At 38.2% G+C, this 26,213-nt stretch overlaps 1 protein-coding gene across 1 annotated transcript in view; it reads right to left on the bottom strand.

Annotated features, from left to right (window-relative positions):
- SMYD3 (SET and MYND domain containing 3) overlaps positions 1-26,213 on the bottom strand; it is a 446,033-nt gene that overhangs the window by 411,695 nt on the left and 8,125 nt on the right. The window lies entirely within an intron of this gene.

Below are 26,213 nucleotides of genomic sequence, written 5' to 3'. Positions count from 1 at the left end.
TCTCTTCTACTCTTACAATTTGTTCATTCTGCATAATTACTAAGAAATACAACAACTCTCATAGCTATGACTTGAAGAAACCAATAAAGTTCCCAAATACTTATTTGGAGTTAAAACTGTTCAAGCACATTTTCTAAGATTACAAAAATTCTGTTTATGAAAGCATACTTAGGATGTATACATCAAAAACATTTACACATTAGCATTTTCTAGTGGAAAACATGTTTGCTGGGCGAGTGGACAGCTGCAGGTAGAAATACTGGATAAAGGCAAATATGTAAATGAAAGGAGGAAAACCACAGATTTCTGGGAATGAGAACTGGTGTTTTCTCCACTGCTGAATTCTGAGTCCAGAAGACAAAACTTAGATAGTAGAGTACCATCTCCGTCCTTACTGATGGACTTCTTTTGTACCACTGAAGTCTTTGACAAAGTTTTCACCGACTACACTGGTGCAGGATGAAGACAGTAGTAGAAAAACAAGTTACACAATTGGGTCCGTTTCTTCCAGCAAGAATTGCTATCCTCTGACCAGTGGAAAAGTAAATTAGCATTGACACCAAAATCATCATCTCTAGGTTCCAGGTCAGACCAGAGTAGATCAACTGTGCACTCCGGAAGTAACCACATCCCACCTCCTGCCCAAAGCAGGCCTGACTTCAGAAGCTGAGGAAGTGTAACACAATCAGATGTTCTGCTTAAATGTAAGCGCCACTGAAAATCCCACAATCAACTCCGCTGGTCTTGCTATACCATCTATACATCCATTCCTCTGTAATGAGTCCAAACCATTTATTTGTACTGGTGAGAAGCTACCAACATGAGTTGGGTCACCAATTCCTTTTGGTGACATCCAGGAGCCACTGACACTCAGATTACCATCACTGGGATCCAGCAGCAAGTATAGAGAATCAATGGTGAGTATAGAGGAACAGAACAGATCACACTTGTGAGAGCTACTGGATGAGGTCATTATTTAGCATCAACAAGCATAGGTGGCACGCATCACCTGAAAATCCAGTTCTTTCAGACTGTCTGAAGACTCAATAAAAGGAACACTGTATCAAGTATACACCACCCATTTTCACGGTCTCCTTCCACACAACAGAAGTAACAAATTTTCTGAAAAAAAAAAAAAAAAAAAAAGCCCTTTATATATCCACCATTCAAGCATTGCTGGGGAAGAACAGATAGAAAAAGTGGTAACTAACAGCACATATAGCCCTCATTATAAAAAAAAAATAAAATCAATTAACATATTTACTCAAAAAATAATTTGGTATCTATATATGGCAGAGATTACATGATTTTTTGTTATATAGCCAGGATGCTTACTAAGTTTAGAACACAAACCTCAAACGCTTGCAATAACCTACGGGGTACGAAACTTAATAAATGTTAACAACAGATCTATTACCTAGCATTCAATAACTACACAAATACTGTTAAAAAAATAAAGTAGTTCTTCATCCGCTGAAACAATTGCAAGTCCATCTGAAAGACGATGGGACATCCATATATAATAACCTTGTGAGTTTGTGGCAGGGATTCCTCCATTCATCATACCAGAAGGAAAGGAAAGGTTATTGTCGTGGTTTAACCCCAGCCAGCAACTAAGCACCACGCAGCCGCTCACTCGCTCCCCCCACACACAGTGGGATGGGGGAGAAAATCGGGAAAAAGAAGCAAAACCCGTGGGTTGAGATAAGAACGGTTTAATAGAACAGAAAAGAAGAAACTAATAATGATAATGATAACACTAATAAAATGACAACAGCAATAATGAAAGGATTGGAATGTACAAATGATGCGCAGTGCAATTGCTCACCACCCGCCAACCAACACCCAGCCAGTCCCCGAGCGGCGATTCCCCGCCCCCCCCCCCCCCAGTTCCTATACTAGATGGGACGTCACATGGTATGGAATACCCCGTTGGCCAGTTTGGGTCAGGTGCCCTGGCTGTGTCCTGTGCCAACTTCTTGTGCCCCTCCAGCTTTCTCGCTGGCTGGGCATGAGAAGCTGAAAAATCCTTGACATTAGTCTAAACACTACTGAGCAACAACTGAAAACATCAGTGTTATCAACATTCTTCACATACAGTGCTATGTTTTGAGTTCAGTACCAGCTACTAGGAAGACAGTTAACTCTATCCCAGCTGAAACCAGGACAGTTATATAAGTTAATAGATACAGAATATCCATGACTGACTTCTGTATTTCACTACACACAATGTATCTTCCAATGACCACTGAGCTGTTGGAAAGTGTGTATGAATCAATGCTTTCTTCATGTTCAAGATATAAAACTATGAAGACAAATTATAATTATACAAATCCTCACTACAGTACGTAATGCTATGACAGTATCTGTTTACAGTAACAAGCAGAGGGCAAGCATATCCTTAACTATAGAAGCTCAAATGTCAGTTGGCTCAAATACAAGATGCAACCTCAAAACCTACATTCTCATGTTAAAAGTTATATTTTCTGATACCATATTTGCAATTATGCAAGACAGCTTTCTGCCCAAATCCTCCTCCTCCCCTCACTTCGGGGGGGGATGGATTCTTTTTTTCTCCTCTGCAGCTGATCACTTCTAGAGGTCAGGGTTCCCATGCACTGAGCAAATCACCTCTAAACAAACAGGTATAAATTAATTTCACGCATTTCCTTGTTTTGAGTTCTGTGCAACTGGTTATTTTACACAAACCTGGAAGAGGCATTGGATCAGTGTCATGAATTCTTGAAAATTTTTAAGTACTGTGGCATTGGTGTCAATTCTGAACTCGCAGTAACAGTAGGAGTTTAACTTATATTTCTTTGGACAGCAACAAAAGAGAGAATGAAATAAGAAACAAGGTAAAAATGCCAAGGACACTGCAAGGAATAAGGCAAAGTGGACAGGAAAACCATGCAACCGTTGAAAATCCAAGCTCAAAAGAACAGTGATTTAGTGGAAGACCCACAGCAGTCGGTTGCCCGCCTTGCCAGCAGACCAGCATTTGCAGAGAAAGGAGACTTGACCAGCCCTGGATCAATGGCACCTGCAGCCCTATGCCTTTCCACCGCTGTTTAGCGTGCAAATACCAGAAGAAATGCATGTGGCAGCACATGTGGATGCACATACCCAACACACGGAGGCCATGCTGCCTCTCCCATTTCCACAGGTGCAATTCAGTGCCCCTCAAATTTCTCTTGCAACAACCTCTGCCACAAAATCCTTTTAAGTGCCTGAGGCTTCGGTGAGCTCAAACACCAACAGTATCACCAAACCCTGCCAGTAGGACTGGCATTACACAGAAGGCAACTAGACTAAATTTAGTGCTACATAAGGAATCGCTTTAAAGGGAGACAAATGTAGCTAAACTGTGAAGATCTAAAACTTAATGGAAGATGAACTCTACAATATATACTCTAAAGTCACATTAGTAAAGCAGATTTGCAGATAGTCTTTTTAGGCATTTTATCTCATCTCATTTGTATGTTATCCCATGATGTACTTTAATAAAATCTGGCAAGAAAATCTTCCAGCAAAATAACAGTTGAGCTGTGTTTGCATGCCCCGCAGGAGTCACACAAAGACCAATGCTCTCACTAATGTATATAAATGACTGCCTGAAGGTTGCACAGATGCTTCACTGTGCATCTGCACTGATGATGTGGTCATTTTGAAAAGCTCTTTCCCAATCTGTTACATAATACCTGTTTCTAGTTTCCTGACTTGGGGAATAAGCTTCACCATCAAATGGCTTACTGATAATTGCCTCATGTTCAATCTGTTATGAATAAAATGCATGATATTCCTGCCTCACTTTGAGTAACAGTTGCACATAAAGCAGTTGGAGAACTGACAGTACCATTTAGGTAGATGATAAACACAGCAATTTAATACACTTTAGACCTTGCACTTTGGTTTTTCTACACAAGTCGTGGTTTTTAACAACTGATAAATTTTCCCCTCCAACATGGCTCCAAACATACTGCCTGTGAGCACTAATTATGGAGCAATCAATGTTAGCCCATACTCCTTGCTAAATGGTTTACAAAGAATGAATAATAAAAGCCTACTGCAAATGGAAACAGATTACCTTATTATCATAGATTCTAGGTCTGCATTCAACCATTTGCTATCAAAGATAGCAAGAATTAATCCACAGTCTTTGCTCTCTCTAGTCAGATAGAAGAGAGAACTGGGCATTTACTGCTTATGCATACAGGGTTGAATGCAAGAGTTGTCAAAGATAACCTTGATCTAGTGGCCAGATGACTAACAAAATAAAGATAATTTAAAATTTAAGATCACAGGGACAGAGAATTGTTGCACTTATCGCTGCTATTTTCCACATTATTCCATTTGCGTACAATGATTTACCATAACCCAGGAGCCAAAAATGTCCCCTACAACACAGCAAGCTGCAACAATACAGAAGAATGTTACAGCAAACCGTAGTACCAACCATGTCCAGGCAAGTATTCAATACTTTGTTTTTTAAAGCATCTTTTTGCTTAGTCTCAAAATCATAAAAGCTGTTAAAAATATACCAGATGCTGTAAGCAGCAGAGAAAAACTTGATACAGTTTTACTGGAAGAAAAAGGAAAATTATGATTTAAAAAACTTTTAAAATACAGTACTTCTGGAAAACACTAGAGGTGGTGTGTTCTATGGTGTATTCTGAAGATAGGAAATAGTATTTATGGTGGCAGAATTCAGTCCTATGACTGCACTCACATTACTGAATAATCTTTCCTGGTTTGCTTCTCTGCTTTTTAAAAATCTTCATAACAACTCTCCCAGCTTCATACACTCAAGAGTTTCTGAAAACAAAAATCCATCCACAATGAACCTTTTTCAGAATATTTCATCATTTAATTAATGATGAATAGGAAAAAAAAAAAAAGTTGTGCACGCTTTAATAATTATTGCTTCACTCAGCTTGGAAAAGTCAAAATTTTCATGAGCATAATCACTGCAAAAGGAGGAAAAGGTATGGAGGATAAAATGACATTACAGTTGCTTCTGGTAATTTTGAAACTGCCCCTGCTGTACACCCACTAAGTTGTAACATTGACTGTGAGCTTTGAATGCGGATTCCACACTACAGCAGCTGGCCAACTTACAACAGTAGCAGGGCTACTGAAAGTCAAAAAACTGTCTAATCCTGTATACTGAATGCTGGAGGGAAGCAGAAATACTGGCACATGCTTTAACAGGATTTGCCCAAGTACTGGGAGGAGTATCACTGCAACAACCAGCACCACAGCCCAGGCTGATGTGCTTTGTCGGCAGCTTGGCCGCCACAGGGACGTTGACTTGCCCGAAGAGCCCGAGCACGAGCAATCCCAGGGGCATTGGCTTTGCTCAGCGGGGGCAGTGGCTCAGAGTGGCACGGGTCCACAGGTTCGGTCCCTTCCATTTCCCTGTGTCCCCTGTTGCCATGCTTGAAAGATGACAACTCTTGGGGGTTACTGATAGAAATAACCCCTTGTCCTGTGTCCTCAGGTCTGGAAGCCTGGACCTTACCTGTCTTTGTGCTTCAAGAGCCACAAACCTTAACCCAAGGCCAGAAACAGATTTTTAAGCCTCTTTAAGCTAGACAAACTTGCTTCAAAGAAAAACAAGAAAGATTATGCTGTGGATTTCACACTGTTACACTACACATCATCACTTAATTTTTCAGATGCTCTGCCACTCTTATCTTAAAACTTCGCGGGGGGGGCGGGGGAGAAATAAAAAGTCTCTTCAAACTACCCTGGTAGATACAACTGTGACTTTTACTGCTTCCTACACTGCTTGTTTCAATGCTGTGTTCATTACCATGTCTGGCAATACCTTTTACGTAGCACTGGGTATCAAAGAGCTTTAAGGCGGGTGCCATGAAACAGGCAGGCTCAGAGATGTCCCACAGCAAGTCAGCGCAAAGGAGACCAATGTGAAGGGGCACCAGCTTGCACACAGGTCACAACTCAGAGCTACGGGCATCTCCGTAACGAAGGAGACAGGCACACAGATAGGAAAGAGGAAGGGAGGGGAGCAGCACCATCCTGGTGCAGCAAAATATCGCCAGCCCTGCTGCATCCACTCAAGGAACAAGCAGAAACTAGTCTCAGGCAGAAGCACTGAACTCCACCAGTGCGGTTTTGAAAGGCTGACTGGCTTTTTATTATGCCCACAATTCTGACAACTTCCCCATCTGTCTGTCTATGCACTCACACACACCTCAGTGTTTGCAGGCAAGTTCCTCCTCAGGGGCAGGATTCAGAAGCATTGCTCCCAGGTGGGCAAGGGATGGTTCAGCTGCCTTAACTATGAAGCAGATTGTCCTGACAGTCTATTTTTATTCTGCAGAGGTTTGGGTTTGCTTTGATCATCTTTGATTATTTTTTTTTCCTGTACAGTTTCCTTCAGACGTATGTGTAGATTTGCATTTCACAGAAGCTGACGATGAGTCAACAACTGCAGGTGATAAAGCCCAAACTTCTGTCAGAAAAAAAAATAATGTTGGTAACATGACTATCTTGTAGAGCATAGGAATGACTCGCAACTAAACTGAGCTCTGAATGCAACTAATTAAGTACCCAGCTGCTATATAAAAACTGTCTCAGAATAACTACATACAAGAGAAAAAGATTATTTGAACATATATTCAGATGTGGAAGTGACTGAAGTTACTTTGTGTCACTGAATATTTTTTAATATTCAATATTTTAATGTATACGTGTACTAGAACCTCTCAAATATTTACCATCCAACCATTCTTGGCCAGAAATACTTTATACATGTAAAAGCTATAAAAACAATTTAAAAGGCAATCTGTTAAAAGTTTCTATTGAAAATGGTGCGTAATTTTGAGTTTTCCTGCCTATTTACCCATCTAAACACGAGACAGACAAGATAACATTGGCTCAAAACACAAACACTAAGACATTGTCATCACACTTGTAAATTTAGAGTGAATGGGTTCACCATGAGTTATAGTGTAGAGAATAAAAGCTATGTGTTATATTCTATTTTTGCCATAAGGATTGTTACTACAGTAATGTTCTAGTCATGAAAGTACTACCATTTGTAAATATTAATCGCAGGCATAAATATCTAAGGCCAATAGCCCCAAAGTAAACTGGCAATTATTTTTTAACCCTTTAAAAAGTTTTCAAGGGATATTACTTAATGCTGTGCCTCTTGGTTATAACCTGATTTTTTTTTTCTGTTTACCAAAAATGGGTCAGTCATAGGGTAATTTTTATTCAAAAATTAAACACACGCACCCAGACATGAATATGCATAGTCTATTTCTTCTCAGATATTTTTCCTCCTCTTTCTAGGGGCCATGTGGCAGCAGCCCAGCTAACCACTTAAAGATTTAAAATGGCATTTGGCAAACACATAACTTGTTTTTTATAAAACAGTGATAATATTAAGAACAAGCACATTGACTATGAACTACACCCTAGAAAACAAAGGTAAAATTTCTGATAATTGATGCCTAACTAGCTTTTTGGAAGAATTACCTGTGAACTTAAAATCACCTTGAAGCTTATGAATGTCTTGTAAGATTGTTTGTACTAACAAACCTATCTAATTATGGGCAAAGTGCGTGGTGACCACTGTCAAATTAATTGTTCAATCAAGAATCAGTAAGTAAAAGGCATTAGCTCTGTTATGCTCCATTGCATACAGTTACATCTTTGATAACTGCCCCATGGGAGTTTATGGATCCTATATGACCCCTGTCGAAACTCAATTGACTTCTTCCCTGCAAATTCTATTAGACTTGGTCCCTGCATCACTGCCCACAATCATCAAGAGCAGAGAGCCTGATTTATATATAAGCATTTTGTTTTAGCCTAACTCAACAGAATATAAAATAGATGAGGTTATGAGACAGCTGTTTAAAAATAAAAAGTCAACTGCATCCCATTCTATATCAGAAATTGGAAAAGAAGTTTTAAATCTCTAAAAAAACTGGAAATGCTTCAGGAACAAGGGGGATGGAAAAGGAAAAAAGAGTTTTGTCTAAATATTGGCCTTTCAAAGAGTACCAGAATCCAGACACACACACAAAAAATCATAAACAACTAATATAGTGTGCAAATGTAATTGTCCAAATGTTCTGAAGTCTACCTACAGCAAGAAGCATTACTTTTACGGAATTTAAAAGTTCCTAATAGGAGCAAAACTGATGAATTTCTTGAGAAAGCATATGCTATTTACTGGCAAGTTTAAAGATCTGGGTTAACCCTTCTTCAGAGACTTGGAAACCCCAAAGAGCCCACAGTTCTTCAAGTTATTGACATTCCTCAGCTGTAAGTATTTAGCACTGTTCAACTATTCAGCTCAGCTCATAATTTTAAGACATTAAAACTGACCAACAACCTAAAGTCTTCATAAGACATAACATAGAACACTGGTACAACAAAGGCACAAATTGAACTTTAGGTATTTCTTTTCCATTATTATCATTTTACTCCTGAATTTCTACAGTTTAGATCCTCCTGTAAAGAAGGATCCAAGTAGTTTTATGTATAGAAAGTACTTCCAAATTATTAAAAGTTTGAATAAAATCTGCTGGAAATAATTATCAAATGATGAGAAGTACATGCTTGCAGAAAGAAACAGATAAATTTAATTAGCCAAATAACATACTTGTGATACATGGGACAATGAAAGAAAGTAACACATCAGCTATCAATTTTTTCATGGAAATAAGAGAATGACTGAAAATAACCTATCACCATACTAAAAGTTCAAAAGTTATGATGAAGATTGTAGAAGTCAGGATGGGCCCATTTTCAGGAATGTGTACACTTACGGAAAACAGAAATACTTCTTGCACCTCAAACTTCTCTTCACTTGCACTCTCTCACGATAAGCTATCTGTACAGGCATTCACATCTCACCCATCCGAGCTATGCGCACCATCCGTCACAGCAAAGCTGCAGCATGCATGGTCAATTAGACCGTTGGCCAGCATGCTGTGCCACCCACTCAAAGTAAAGCACACGCATGCCTCCAGGCAAATTTCTCCACCTAACGCTTCATCTCAGCAATTTCAAATTGTGCATCCTAACAGCTCTGTGGGACACAGAGCCTGGCAGAATATGCCTTCACATGATATCACTGTATGTCCTTCTGTAAACTTAATTAACAAAGCAGATGGGTGTGTTCCAAAATGCAAGCTATATTCTAATAAGAAAAATACCTAGGAAAAAAAAAAATCTTTCAAAATCTAAATAAAATAAGGGCCCTAAAGTAAGGAAGGATTTATGAAAGCCCCCATGCTGGCATGAATTTCAATTCATGTAAGGTACAGTTAGCGAGACTAATTGGGAGTAAGATTAGAAAAGGAAAAGAAGAAAAAACTTGCATACTTGGACATCTTCAAATTGCTTTAAGTATCACGGGTAGACCATTCTTAAAAATACCTGCAATAGACATCTGCGATACCTGGAAAACAAACAAACAAAAAAACAACTTGGATTTTTATTTTAAATGTGCCTGGCAGAGAACATTTAATGTGGGCTTGTTAATTGCACTTATAAAATACCCTGATACCAAGCCTGTGGCACACAAAATATTTAATATATATGCAAAACTTACTACTTTAATTGAAATAAAAACTAAAATACATCTCTTAAAAATAATCTAAGACCATATGGCAGAAAAACTACCCAGTGTCTACATATGACCATCACTACAATCTTTAAAAGAATATAGAAATATTTTAGACTGCCTATGAATCTTGAAATTATATCCATTTACTTGGAAGAGCTTACACAATGATGGTAGCAGTTGCGAGATGTCTGCAAAGAGTCTGTCAAATTTTCTCACTTATAGTCACTACTGTATTTTAAATACTCTAAAGAGTGATTACAAGTTTAAACCTGCCTTTTAAGGAAAAAAATCTTCAATGGAAGAACTCTAGCTATTTCACATCAATTAGAAAGTCAATCATTTTGTTCTCACAAAGATAGTTTTCTTAATGAAAGAAATTAAAGGAATACTCGATCTGAATAAATTTATTGCCCAGGACTAAATACATTACCCAGGATTAACACACTTAACTTGAAACAGAATTATCTTTTTCTCCTGCTATTATAAGTACACCCTTGAAAATGTTTCCATTTGTAATAACAGATGGCTTTTCATCAGAAACCAGACAAACAGTCTCAAGTCTGGTTTTTAATGCAGAACTATATTTGAAATAACAGTTGCATAGCAAAAGAAATTCTACTCTTTGGATAGCAAGGTTTGCTCTTGCAAACTAAAGCCATCCTTTCTAAAACAAAAAATACTCATGGGGCTCCAAACCTCTTCAGCCATCACTCAGTGATATCAGGGCCACAGATACCCAACCCAGTGATTAGCACCATGTGCTAATACCAGAGAAGCTGCATCATTGTATGAATACCTGACAAAGGGCTTGGCAGCAGAGTGATGAAAACCCTACAATTTAACAATTAGAAGTGAACCTCCTAACAGCACCGAAAGATTAATTGCAACTTTAAAAGAAATGTTATTCTCAGCATAGAACACAATTTCAGTCAGTCTACACTATTTGAAATTTGAGCTTTATTCTACCAAAACTACTTCACCCTTTGTCTTTTGTCCCTCCTGGAACCAAATCAATCCAGTGTTCGCATTCAAGATGCATACCTTGGGCAGTAATGTAATACTAATAGGCCTTAAGTTTATTTCTACCAGTTACTCTTCAGTTTCCAAAACATCCTGAATTTTGAGCAAACTTGAAAATGCACAACTATATTTGTATGCATTTAAAAGTTATTGCTTATGATCAGAAGCAGACTTCTAACATAAATACCTAACTCGAATTTATAAGCTAACAAAGTTTGAAACATAAACTTTATCTTTTATTGTTTGTTACATAAGCACAATACCATAGTCCAGCAATTTGTCGCTATTCTGCACCCTGCAGAAGCCCCTGAGAGCCCCATTAAGTGCTGTACTGCATGCACCCAGTGAACAGGGTAGCCCCATAGCTGAACCCTTACCAAAACAATACCCTGCTGGTTTCTTGTGAGGAAGCCCACTTATTCATAACAGGAACACAAGAAAGAAAGAGCTCACTCCTCGTGTGGTTTTGAGGAAAGCAAAATTGTCTCCTCTAGTGGGACAATGTCCACAGTTCACACCAGTAAAATCACTGCATGTGACAGACTATGAATGCAGATGACTTGCAGCTATAAACACGTCTGGGAGAGCTCCCTGTAATCTTTGAATAAATTTGTATATATTCTCATTGCTTTGGACTGTTCTATAGGACAGGACAACCATAGCATCATCTTGGATAATTCTACTAGGTTTAAGATAAGACACATAAAAACTACCACAAAAAAAATCATATAAAAAAACACCATAAAAATTCATAACTGACTCTTGGGGGAAAAAGGATCCATGCAACATCAGATACAGCTAAGGAAGTTGTAAAATAAACACAAATTAACAAACAGACCAAGGACAATTTGCATATCATGAAGTCCAGATCCAACATCTAACTGAAGTAAACTCCAAGGTTTATACCCTAATTAAGAAGAAAAAAAGCAAGGTTTGCTCTGTTTCTTGTTTAGTATTAGCTACACATACAGTTTCTGGATAAAAGGGGAAAGCTTTGGGCTTTTAACCACACTGTGTCTGAAGGGAACAGGCAGTAGAATGAGCAGAACAAAGCCATCAATCTCATCCTGCCTTTGGGCCACCAGCTGCTGCTGGGCTGCAAAGCCACAGCCATGATGCATATCCTGATTCTTTAGCTCTAGTTAGTTATAGCCCAATCGTCTCCTTAGACCTCCCTGCAACTGTTTCCTTTGTGTCAATTCTGCATTAATGCAAGGCTTTTTTTCCCAGTGTTACTCTTGAAGGCCAGCTGAAACTTCCTGTTATTTCAGGACACTGCAGCCAGGCTGCTGAGGGCAACAGCTTGGTAAGCATGGTCTACCTTCACTTCATCGACTGCCCCGGTTCCTAAATATTTCTGGATGCAATTACAGGCAACTGAAAATCAGTGCATTGAGCCAAGACAGATGCAATGTTCATGCTGTTCTTTTGAAAGACAAGTGGCAGAATTAGCCTTCCCCTGTCATTCGCCCAGTCCTGAAATAACACAGCACAGTGGAACGGCACACGGCTGAAGTGTACGCTACAGTCCTGCAACTTCCAATTAAGATATTAGTGGAGTGGGGAGGTTTGTGCATCTTTAAGGCACACCTTTAAAGGACACAGGAAACAGAAGGATTCATAGTATAGCAGGAAGTCAGTAATGTATTCTGCCTTTTTGGTTTTGGTTCAGTTTTGTGATGTTTTTTTAAAGAAAATATGATCTGGGATGCCACTAGGCAGCATGTTAGGGGGACAGTCTGACAGCTCCACACAGGGTATCGTCCCACTGCTTACTAAAAATCAGTCCGTTCTCTTGGTAATCAGAAAACAAGCTCACCTGTCCTCTGCAGAGACAGTGACAGCAGTGCCTATCACATGGTACCCTTAGCTTTCAGTTCCTGACCTCACCCTTCTGCAGACCCCTGCCCACAAAAAAACATTACCTTAAGAAGCCAGGCACATTCCCTTTTAAAAACATATTTCATTTTGTTCACAAACAAGTTTGCTTTTGCATTATTTTAACCTAGTTTCTTCTACACTTACAGAATGCAACTAATAACAGCTAAGCAATACTCTCCCCCTTATAATTTACTAGTTAGCAACACCTGTCCCTCATCAGAATTGTTAGGGTTTTTTATCATTTGTTTTTTCAGCAGAATAGGCTGTTTCTTGTTACCACAGAACAGCTGAAAAATACGTGATGTGAAGTTGTCTTTTGCTTCAAGATGCAAACTAGTCTGAGGAAAATGTCACTGCAGGATTAAAAATAGTCCTGAATTGCAAAACTAAAGCTAAATAAAAGCTCTGTCTTTCTCTATGGCATACTAGCAATTTTTTTTTTTTCTCATCTGGTATGTATGACAACCATGAAGAAAGAACATCTTTTAACTAGAAATGACACTGAATTGACTCTGGCAGAAGTTAAGACAGAACTCTAGTAAAGTTCAACTCCCTTAAAATCCATACACATACAAAAGATATCTGTCAGCAGAAAGAAAAACAGCTGGCAAAGTCTTTTTTAATCAAATAAATCTTTCCTTCTGCGTGTCACATGATCAGATAACTGTTCCACTATACTCTGTATGCTTCAAATTAATTCTGAGCCACCAAAACCATTTCACAGAAAATTCTATGATTGCAGAAATGATCACATAGAGACAAATGATGTAAAACATACTCAGTTATTCATAGCAACTGCAGCTGATATATATAGATTTTGTGCACAGCCTGTTATAACTGAACATGGAAGACTGCAATACCACCTAATATTTTCTTAATAAAATCAACAATTTAGATTTTTTTTTCCCAGGTCACCAGTACCCTTGTTATTCATTCTAAATAATAGCATCATACGTAAATTTTATATTATATATTCAAAATGGAGGGGTTTTTTAAAGCAGAATCTGCAGAGCTTTTTCAGAGCCTGACTCAACCTTCATGTTTTCAGTTCTGCATAGTCATTTTGTTTCTCATTAGCAATTTCATTTCTTGGCTGGCAGAGTAATCATCAAATGCATCGAGCATTAGTAGCCAGACCAAGCAAATAATTATTTCTTGGACACGTACAGAGCTTTAGATTATAGCTAGTGTCTACAGAAGTAGTTTTAAACACTTCAGCACTATAAAAAAGAGACTGGTTCCTGATTAAGACCTCTAAAATTGAGCATCTTCTAGCCACATGGGGCCATATTCATTGTTCATATTCTGCTAGACAATTTCCAATAAAACAGATCTATCATTTGAAGATAACTTTGCCTTTCAATGTTGAATATGCTTCCTTGTCTGCCAGAAAGATAACCACGAGCACTGAGGGCACGTTTACATCAGGGGGAGAACCTGCAGATTAAAGCCAGTAAGTGTCTGAACACAAGGAACCAACCCCATCTTGCACAATCAGTGTGATTGGACTCCCTCCTCATCTTTCTGTTTTGAAATTTCCATTCCTTCCCCAATTGGGTTGGGTTTTTTGAGTAATCCTGCAGTGCTAACCTCCAGAAAAAGGTCAGCACTCCAGTATCACAGGATGGGATCAATCATGAGGAAGGAACAAAGAGATTTAAATACAACTGCATCAACAGTAACAAAAGATAACTTATCAAAATCTTCACTTGCTATTAGAAAAAAAAAAAAAAAGGCAGGGGAGGGGGGAGCATCTGAAGATATAAATAGATAATTTCTTCCATTACTGAAAAACTCTCAGCATTTGGCTATTTAACATACAAACAGAGAGAGAAACAGTGTAATGACTTTTGGTACCAAGAGCGATCCATATCTTTTATCACAAAATGTTATACAGAAAAGTTCACAAGAGCAGGAAAAAACCAAGTAGACCTTCCTTGTACATACACTGTACATAAATGAGGCTTTAAAATTAAAACTTGATTTTCTAAGCATCGAAATCCGAATCCAGAGTCCAAGTTTTAACCAGAAGTGACTTTAGCAAATGAATTGTTTAATAATACTATGGTCCTGAAAAATGCTGCAGGTTTACTGTTTCAGGTCTTCTGCAAATAGAGGAAGAATTTATGAGGGAAAAGCAAAAAAGTTAAAGAGGTTAAATAAAAATGCTATACCAAAATATATGGAGATCTAAAGGATTTATTTTGCTTGTGCCAGGCATGTGAAATGCACATTTCACCAGTGCTGAAACAGATGTTCTGAGTTCTCATGTACTCTTGAAGTATAATTTTCTAATTCACCACAGTATCTTATGGAAATGAAATAGCAAGAGTAAGCATTCATTTCCTGAAACTTGAGTTCAAACCCTGATTAGGTCACAAATGAAGTGAAACAGCTCAATCCTACAAGGTGATGCATCTCCTGAGCCTTATGTCCAACGACTATTCACTTCAACAGGAGGGGATACACCTACACACCTCCTAAGGTCAGACCTTTTTTTTCCCTGTGAACACAAGAGAGCTACAAACTTAATGCTCACTGAAAAATCTGTTTGCAACTGCCAAACCATCTCCAAAATAGAGTATAACTTCAAATTTCAGATTAGCTGAGACATGTGGAAGGCATCAATCAAAATTAGTGTTGTAGAGCACCAGCTCCTATTCTTTTGCAAAGAGATACATGACTGCACTCTGGCTGCCTAGAAAACAAAACCAAAGTATCATCAAGCTGTAGTTAATTTAATTTTGGTGGTTTTCACTCGCTTTTCTTGCTGCTGGCCATTTTGCAAGTGGATAGACAGACTTCATTTGTTATTTCAACTTTTTTTTGTTTTTTTTTAAACTTATCTATTTATATACACACAGAGAAATTCAACACTCGTCAAGAAAGATGGAGTTGTCTAAGTCTTAGATCCTACATTCCTAAGCAACAGATCAGTCACCAGCAAAACTGAGGAAAAAAAATTCCACAGAATTATTGAAATAATCTTACTTCTTATCTAGATAAACTGTAATTGAGATAAGAGATTAATATGTTTGCAGTTAGGAAAACATTAAGCTTTGCATCAAGAGCGGCACTACCATAGCTGTAACAGCTTTTCCTTAAACCCTTATAGTGCCTAAAGGTCTGTCTGCTAATGGGACAGGTCGCTTTACGCACAATGTACTAAGTATATCCAGTATGTAGTAACAACATACTGACACTTGTGGAATGCTTTTCTCTTCCCAAACACAGTCCATTTGCAGTCTACATTTCTGCTGTGATTAAAAACACTCAAATAGTTAAAAACCCAAATGTGAGTACCATATGTAAATATTCAGTCTTCCCCACACAAAGGGAAAAGAGTGACTTCCATATCACTAATTCCTACAGATTACACTCATGCACACTTCTAAACCACAAGTTAAGCAAAATTAAAGCTGGTGGCTTCTGTGTGAGTTCAACAGAAAAATGAGAACTACGTAAGAGACTGGTTTTGATCAATTTCCCATTCATATCCATGAGAGTTAGTTTCTAACTCATTAGGCACGTTTACAGCATGTTGTTACATCCTACCTAAATACTGCTTCTGTGTCTGGCACTGATCTTTTCAATGAGCATCTTTTCGGTGAAACTGAACATGCAATTAAAAAACCTGAGCACACTACTAAGCCTTTTTAGACCCATTAACATTTTAATGTTGAATACTTAAAGTGAGTTTAGGGGAAAAGTAAGACAAATGCAACTAAAAATTGTTGCTTGGGGAAAAAAAAGCAAAAAGAATAGTGGTTTTGTCTGACATAGTAAAGTAATTTTTTTCCTGGATAATTCTTGTGTTAGGCTAATTCTAGAAACAAACTACAGTTATTGTAAGGAAGGCTTTCTCCAGACATGTTTTTTAAGTCTCCAGGCTCAAAAAAAAAAATAAAAAAAAAATCCCACTAACTAGGCGTTTTCTTGCTTATATAAGCAATGACACCTTCTATTATGACTTTTTTCTTTTTTTACATTTCAACTTCATTTCCAGTTATAAAAATAAATTTTTCCCATTCTTTGCATTTTTCTTATTTTAGTCATGTTAAGTTTTTGTTGACTACATTCCCAGGTTAAAAAAAAAAACAACACAAAAAACCCTCTCCTCACATACAAAACATTTAAGTGTTGGAAAACAATCATACAAAAAAATATAAGCATGAAATAAAAGCATGACTCCTCCTATCCTCACACCAGTGTATGAATCAGCAGACACTACCATATTTCATGTGGTGAAATTTTTTTCCTTCCACTAATCTAATGTAGTTTCAGAAGAGTGTATTGTAAAGCAGTACACAAGAGAACGGTTTTAATCATGTCTATCACAATCATGTCCATTTACTTCCTCTTCAAACTGCATTGATCCTCTTGGATGTTCGTTCCCTGGGCTGCTGCTACCCGTGTTCACCAGGAACAGCTTCTCCTCACTACAGCAACATGTTCTGGAAAAATACTTCATCTAATTGGGACATGACAAACCAGGTCAGGTCACATCAGCCCTCCCTAAGGAAACTCTTTGGCCCTGGAGCACCCCAAAAAAACAAGCCCCAGAAGGTCTTGGTCACAGATGAAGCCCTGGCAGCTGTTGCAGGGTGCAAGTGCTGAAAGGAAACCACAGTTCCTGAAGATGCTCAGTGCCAGGCTCTGCTTGGAGCATGTAATCCAGAAACAAAGTGTGGAGCACCTGACCTCCACACAGAGCACCCAGAAATCCCTACCTTAGCACCACCTAAATACCACTCTTTGGATGTTTAAAGCAAAGCACAAGAAGAGCAGCTGCACTGACATCCCCCTACCCCATGGCATAATTAAGAAGCTTACCATCTTTCAGCATGAGGAGGAGGGACATTTGCTTTCAAGTAAGTCTACTGCTGAAATAGGCTAGGGAATTAAACTGCGTAATTGGAAAACATCACTCCTTATGGACAGTGCTATAGGAACTACAATCACACCAACATACAATGTTTACACTTACTGTAGATGTAAAACGAGAGTCAACTTTCTGTCAATGAGGCTTTGTCAACACACAGTTATGCAAAAGCCCAATGTGAAGCAAGAAAAAAATAGTCTAAATGTTGTAAATTTTTTTCCCATAACTGCTATGACATTTTTAATATAGAATAAAATAGAGTTTTTATATGAAGGATTCCTCCAAAAGCCTGATATTGAAGCCATTACCATACAAAGCTTTGTGGTAAATCTCATTAAGTAACAAACGGATTTGATGGCCTACCACCACCGTATAACCTTGCAGTACACAGTGCCAGCATTAACCTTACTGCTGTAATAAAACTTGTTTCCCCAAATGCACACCATATTTATTTGTTAAATATATCCTCAGTAACTGTAAAATAAAAATCAAGGAGAAGGAATTCATAGATTTTTTTTTTATTAATTTAATCTAAAGTTGGTTGGGAAATAACTTCTCAAAAATAAGAACTAAATTATTTAGAGACTGTTAAAACATAATTTTCTATTTATTTCAGCTACAAGATAAGTTTAAGAGAACATACTGTTCTTCCAATTAAAATTAATCCAGCTTTTTTTATTGCATAAGAAGCATACATATGCATAAAAACAAAACACACATGAACAAAAAAAGAAATGCACTTTGGAAATTACTAATTCTAGGAGACATAAGAGTTCAAAAATATTAAAACCTTTTTCTCTCTTTATTAGAAATTCTGATAGGAGATAATTGCAGGAGTGAGTTCACAGAGATTTTGATGTTCCTGATTGTGAACTCACATTCCCAGCAGCAATAAACAAGACATACATACATCAGGGACAGACTTTACTTCATAGGTACAAGCCTAGGAGAAACCAGAGGTCATTTCTTTCCACCAGCCAGAATGAATACTAAGGACTCATTGCAAGGTAAAGCCAAAACACCTGCTCTACTAAAAGCTAGTAAAAATTTGTGGCAAAATTGGAAGCATGTCAAAGCTAAGAAAAGTTTCTAACCTCGTCTGCTCGCAAAATGGGGCAGGATGGTAAGGGAGGAGGAAGTTTCTGCTGCAGAGACGTGGGGGAAAGTGCAGCCTGGGATGACATTACTAAACCTACAACCACCAATTAAACATTGTCTTAAGGCAAAAATTTTACACAATGAGCTTATGCATGCATTACAGTTTGTAGCTAGGTTATTATCTGCAATAAACTGATAAACACTCATTAACTTCTGAGCATAAGAGACAACTGGCAAGCTATTTCATGCCTCAAAGAATTTACAGCAAAAGAGAGAGAGGTAAACACACAGTGCAGGTGACTTTGTATCTGAAAAATAAAATGAATATTTAAAAATGCCGTTACCTTCCAGCTGTAAAATGGCTCAACATAGAGATGTCCCAACAAATGCAGTTTTTAAAACTGATACTGAATCCTCATGTGCTACCAGGCAGAAAAGCAAGCATAATCTTTCAATTAATAACAAACAGCTATTAGTAAAGTACTTTTTAGTAGAAATGAATTTTATAATTAAAGCCTATATGAACATATGAGAATGAGCACCAAATATGTGCTTCACAAGCAGCCCTAACTACAAGGGTCATAAAATAGTATGTGTACAGACAGTTAAAGCTTATAAGACTCCATGGGGGGAGGTTAAAAAGAAGATATGAAAATTAAAAATTAATAAGTCTACAGTACAGTTGTTCTGAACAGACGGATTCCCAAAGTCACAACTCCCAAGGCAATCTCTAAGGACAAGGAATTTGGCTCCATAATTATTTCTGAAGCACTTGGGAGTTCTGTAAATTATTTCATCTGCCTCAAAGCAATTAATAAGGGAAGGAACACTGCAGGAGGAGTGACCAGAGCCCTCCACCACATCCCCCCAACAGAAAGCCAAACATCACTGTATTCTGTGCACACGACACACTGACGTTGCTGAGAGCTACCTGTTCAAAGGCAGAATGTGTCCTTTAATAATTCAATTCCTCCTGAGACTCAGGAACAAGATAAGAGGCTAAAAACAACTTTGAAACAGGATATTCAGAATTGCAGGTGACGTCCACGTTCATTAGTACGGACCGTGACACCTACGTGCTCTTCCACCACCAGGCGGTGTAACCGCCCCAATGCCATCATGCACACAGCCCCAGGCTCTCCAGCTACATGTCAAGCATTGGTGCTTCCATCCTACAGCTCTCCCGGCCAAATACAAAGACACATCTTTCTACTGCCCAGCCCAAAATCCAATTCCCTCCACACCGGTTTGCATACAAGTTCTTGGAGATCTTTTCCATTAAGAAATCCTGTTCATTTAAAACACTTTTATCCTCAAGATGCTTCTCAACTTCAGGAAATTCAAGTCTTATACAGAAATTATGAATCTCTTCCCAGACCTGTATTTTCCACTTTCTCTTCATTCTTTAAGTGTTCCCATGAGCCACACAGAGGGGCCACAGCCTTGTAACTTTCCAGGGAAAATAAGACTGTAGGTCTCACCTTTCAAAATCTCTCTGAGATTTTTACACATACTTGCAAAAATCAGCAAGCATGTTTCATAACCCTTCTTGCCATACATGTGTTGTTAGTTTAGCTTCCATCTACTAAATTTTCTCTTTGGTTTGGTAAGTGATTTATATCACAATATCATCCACAGCAGATCAGTACTTTAAAAAACTAACACGTTCTTCCTTTACGATCAGTTTTTCCCAGAAATATTTAATATCCCTTCTGCTTAGAGCAGCTCTCTAGGTTATGTCTCCTGAGCCCATCACAGGTAAACAATTTTTCACACTGATGTTTTCTTTAGTATGTTGTAATTCAGATTCCACTGGCCCCTTTTCTGTTTTTCTACGGTATCAGTTAAGCTGCTTTTTTTCCACACATAAACTTTTTTCTTGGCCCAAGGACGAGCAAGTTTCACAGCTTTTGAAGCTGGAAAGAACCATCATATGATCTAGCACCGCAATATTCTCATCTGGCAAATTGCATGGGCCATAAAGTTTCGCACCGCAAAGCTTTCAGCTCTGGCAGAATTAGGACATATTTTAGCAATTTTAAAAAGCCGTGTTAATTCTAAATATATGTATAAACCTGTTGGTGTTGGACTTTTTCCTAGTGGTACTATTAAATTTATAGCAGATATGCCTTCTGCTGCTTATAATAACTTTTTAAGATGTCCAAGGGGGGTAAGGTCAAATATTGCCCTTAAGGTGATATACAAACATATAATTAAAATATTTTCTATTTTACATGCTATCAACAACTTCTAAGTATATGGGTGAATGCGACAAACTTCAAATCTCTCTCAAATAGGTAAGCAATGAAAGACCTTATTCAATTTCACAGATGAAGCCAGCAAAAAACACAAGGGCTCTAATCCTCCAATTCTGTATCTGAACTACAAGGTCATCCTTTACCTGTTGTGTTCCTCATTCATGCATTAAAACATACCCATCAGCTGAGAATATCTTCAGTTTTATACATGAGCAAGACAAATTAAAAAGGAGGCAAGTGCTGCCATTCTTTGCTTTGACTGACCCCCTATCAGAACCTGTGGTCAAAGATTGTCTACAAAGCCTTCACCTGGTGGCAGAAAGGGAGGAAAATGACAACCAGCCCTTACAAGTGAGAAATCTTACAACAGCATCTTCAGATAAAAATGTAAGTAAAGTGACATGTATTATTGCAAAGGGAATTTCTATAAAGGCAGTGAACAGGAACAGAAAGGTAAACCTTTCCTGAAACACTGAATAAAACAAACACTACAAAAATAAAACTTGATAAATCCATAACTTACTAATCAATGAGAAGTTAGTTGAACACATATTTCAGCACAAACATACACACCACCTTCCACACATTTATTTATTTTTAATCCTAAATCCTATAAGGGTCATTAACTCAGCACAAGTGAATCCAGCCTGTGTTACATTTTATATATTTACACAACAGGATTCTCCAGTCAGCACACTTTTCAGTAGAAAGGTGAGTCCAGTAAAGCAACCCCACCCCAAATTTCCACAAAGTCTTTAGAGGTCTAATCGTTTTGCATACAATGTTCAGCATGTCCCAACTCCTTATTTCATTAGAAATCTAATTTAAGTAGTTTTGACTTAACAGAACACATAATAAGGCATTAACCATATAAAATAGTGTAATTCAATCAAAATGACTGCCAAAGCGACAAAGGCTATTAAGTGGCAGCAAAACCCACACGAGCAATATACAGACTGACTGCACGTCTAATAAAATACTAGTTATCTATTAGAAGTAGCAAGATTAACTTGTTTCAGTAACTGGGTTGCTAAATAAGAGCCTTTATAACTCTCCTGCTATTATTATGCCTGACCTGTCATTCTTTTTAGTGCTTATCAGCACAATTCATCTACTGTCTCAGCCACAGAAAGGGACATTCTTAGAGTAAGAGATAGTATTCTGTGCTTATTTTGGGGACTAAAACCAAAACTACTGTCTACAAAAAAAACCCAACGTAATTCTGTAATAGATTTTAGGAAAGATAAAATACATTTCATTGCTATATCTGTTTTATACCCTATGTCACATATATCTTGTGTCGATTACTGCATAGGCTCTTTTTTTCCTGGAGCAAAAACTTGAGATAAATCTATCATCAGATGTTGAGTTTCACAGAGTATTTCAAGAAAATGTTTCCACAGCTATTCCATCTGTTGTACAGCAATATCAACTAATAAGATGGTTTTAATACAAGTGGATAAAAGTTGTAAATGACTGAGTAGCCAGTCTCATTTGCTAAAACAGCATAGACACTTATGAACCTAAATCTCTGAAGTGGTTTTCTATGCCATTTCAATGTTTCTTTTTAATCTTCTGGTCTGGTTTTGCTTCTTCAGAAATCTGGACTAAGATACTTTCAACAGCTAGAGGACTTGAAGTCAATGCACCACAGAAATCAAAGCAAGCGACACAAAGTACAGACTCACATCAATACTCACCCAATGCTTAGGCTATCTGGATCCAGAGTTTGATCAAAAAAACCTCTTTTTTTTTCCAGAGGAAATTAAACTGCAGCGCACTAGCCTGGTACAAACCTTTCTCATCCCATACAGCGTTCAAGAAAGATTCCTAGCACAATAATCTGTAAAGTGATACTTGAATTTACTCCTCACACACACACAAGTTGCATAGAAATGGAGGAGGTAAAATTTGTGAGATACACTTTCATACACAGCAAGTGTTCCTCAGCACATCACTTATCTCAGAAGGAGCTGCAAGCTGTATTTCTGTGATGGAAAATAGCAGCCAGGCCACAGCAAGACAAAGAAGAGGTGCTATAGTTTGTCTTATCAGGGAGAAGTAGTACTTAAAAAGAACAAAACAAAAAAAAACCAAAAAACAAAACCCAAGACAGCACTCCAGTTTGAACCTTTATGTTAAAGCGAACTTCTTTCAAGCTTTTCTTGACAAATAAATAAAAATTAGTTTCTGGCCTTTAAGAAGCATGAAGTACACTGAACAAAAATTTTACATAGGAAACATACACCGCTTATTTCACGCTCAACATTTCCTGAGACAAATCTTTCCTCTTTGAGGGCAATGCCTCACCAAACATCTTGTCTCAATTTCTCTCCCACTATTCTACCATGATCCTTCCCACTACCAAGTATGCCACCACCACAGAAATTGTCTTTTCAGGTCACTAGCACACGCTCCTAGCAGTTGAATGAGCCATTTGAACTAAATTGTATGAATGAGCCATATTCATTTGAATTGTAAGAAAGGGCCTATAGTTGATAACAGTGTTTTTACTCCTTCTTCTTTCTCAGTGGTGATCTTTTGTTCCTTTTCTGCACTCTTCCATCACAACCACTCCTAATTACACCCTCCTAAGAAGTCCTTCTCAACACACTTGGTGGCTTTTTTCCTTTGAATGCTGAAACCTAATTGCACAGGCAGTGCACAAACCCTACATGAATGCCCAGGCAAGCCCTCCCCAGTGAAACCAAAAGTTGTATTTCCTGCCTATTGACTGCAGGATCAGGTGCTCTGATACTCAGAGGCCAAGAAGATAGTTTACATTAAAAAAAATATTCAGTCTTTAATTTCACTTAAGCTTGAGCAATCAAGCTAATAGCAGAACAAGCCCTGAGCCGAAGGCAGCTAGTAGCTAAGATGATAAACAGGAAAGCTAAATATTGCATCAACAGGGGATTACAGCTTGAGTTAGCACAGGAATTACTCACTGGTGTTCAACCAGTTGTGCCACCTGGCGCCAACCCTACAGTCATTGGGATGCCCTTGGGAAAGAGTCAAAACTTTACCTTGGTCTCTAAATAAAATCTCCCATTCAGCCACACAGGCACACCGTGAGAATTACGATTGCAGGAATAAAGTACAGAACCTGAAATAAGTAAAATCACTGACAAAAATGAAGTCAGAAAAGTCAAGACACTCCTATGTAACCAAGACATCAGCCAAAAAGAAAATATTTTCTTTGTGGTAAGAAACAACTGAAAATGTCTGCATTGTTTCTTCTACTAAATTGAAGCTTATGGTAGAAAATGCTTCTGTGGAAGTAAAATATGGCAGAAACATGACTGGGTAAAGGAATGAAGGTGGGACCTGATTGCCCAGGACTCATTCAGGCTACAAGGTGGAAAAAATCCTCCTCCACACTAACAAGCCAGTCGGTCCTGCACTCCTGAAAGCCCTGCTTCTCCTCAAGACACCCGTAAGAGCTTGGAAATACCCCTAACTGCCCTTTTTCAAGGTTTCATTTTTAGCTACAGCAGACTAAAGGCTAGCTACTACCAGAAGGCACAGCCCTGACTGTCTAACCTTGACACATCCCTTCAACGGCCACTTCAGCTCCTCTCTCCCCCCAGTAATAATTTGATTCAAGGACACTAAAAGATTTTTATATTTTGGTAAAGTATGTTTTCTGCCAATTTATCATAGGTCAGATAAGCAGGAAAGCTGCCAAATGAGAAGCAGAAGGAGCGTGCAGGAAGGAGAAGAAGGACTCAGGGGAGTGGTAAGAATACCTACCCTTTCAGCAGCTCATAGCCAGCACATCAGGTAGGCTGTCACGCAGATCCATACCCCATTTCAAAACATGAATAGGTGGAGTGGAGAGACATGCCAAAAATTCTATAAGCCTCACCTATATAACTTTGAATAATTCAAAACAGCTGTTGCAACTGGTTCCGAAGACCACTGTAGATTCTTCAAGGGAAAACAGCATCATCCCATACACCATACAGCCAAAAGCACATAGGGGCTTTTGAGTACAGCCACAATGAAGCAACCACTAACAATTAATGAATTCCAATGCCTATGGACAAGATGTCATTAACAGTTCTTAAAGAATTTAAACAATAAATTCCCTAACGCAGTGTAAAACTTTCAGCAACTTACACAAAATTAAAAACTTTCTTGGGAGATATCTGAAACTAATCGTGTCATTACATACTACATTAGCTAGAAGTTACCCATATTTTAATCGCTTATGTTTTCCCTCGTAGCGCTAATTTTGATTTTGTACTTGCACAATTACAATTCACCCTAAGAAAACGAATACTAAAGATAATCCAATTCACAAACTTATTTTCATGGCTTTATCATTTACCACAAGCAAAGAATATTCATGCAGAACATTCATGCAAAACATATTAATATTTTAAAACATTAATGTTATGGGCTGCACTATGCAGAAAAGAAATATAGTATCAGGTATGGATTGCAGATACATAGTAAAGCCTAAATTCACAAGAATTTACAAGATGACTACAACTTAAATTGTCTTGTCAAGCTGTGACTGACAACAATTTTTGATATAATACCTTTCAAATTACAGAGAGTATAAGCATGGAAATTGTAAACACAAAATCACAACACAGTAAGACCTTTAGGGACTTCTAAAGTATGGCTAAACTTAAATTTTCATTTTCCATAAATGACAGATGCAGCAATAAACACTTGACTTGGGAGAATTTTTAACAATGCCTCTCCCTTTTCTATTTCTTCTATTATTAACAGGGGCAAAGCCAGGTTGGCAGCAGAAAGCATTAACGGCAGCCTTGAAATGGCAAGGCAGGGGAGGAAGGGAAGAAGGAGGTGGGCAAGGACCCATACCTTGCCTAAAGCAAGGCCAGAGCATCCAAAGCAGTAAGGAGGCATGGAGCGAGGACTGAAATACTGCGCAATGGGAAGGAGAGGGTTTACAGCAAACAGAACCTGAATTATACTCCCAAAACAAATCTCCAAGAGAAAGAAACAGTCAGTTGAGGAAAACACCCACCAAGGGATATTCCTAACAGCAAACAGGAATCTCCTAAAGGGTGCTGTGAGAGAGGCAAACCAAATCAACAGGCAGGCCAGGACAACTTAATATGAATGCTATCCTGAATGCCAGAGCTTCCTCCTTCCCCACCTTCAACCTGACTCTGAGCAGAAAGAAAGGGAGATGGAGTCTGTAAGTGTAATTTGTACCACAGGCTTTATTCCTCTAGACAAGAAAGTTCAGGGCCTTCTCTGGAGAAGATACTGCAGGATACCACAATCAATAGTCTATTCACTCTCTCTTGCAGAAGATTCTCCTGCAGCATGGGACAGCAGCCTGGAAGTCACTTCTCCTATGGCTCCAGCTGGCACGAGGACAGAAAAAAGCATTTCTATACTGCTCTTTGTAAGGTTGCTCCAACATTCACTATCACAGTAAGAAGACATGGGGGAGGGAGAGTATCTTCTTAGGAAA

This window comes from Harpia harpyja, chromosome 13 (assembly GCF_026419915.1).
Source record: "Harpia harpyja isolate bHarHar1 chromosome 13, bHarHar1 primary haplotype, whole genome shotgun sequence".
NCBI classification, from domain to species: Eukaryota; Metazoa; Chordata; class Aves; order Accipitriformes; family Accipitridae; genus Harpia; species Harpia harpyja.
This window is presented reverse-complemented; position numbering and strand designations above follow the sequence as displayed.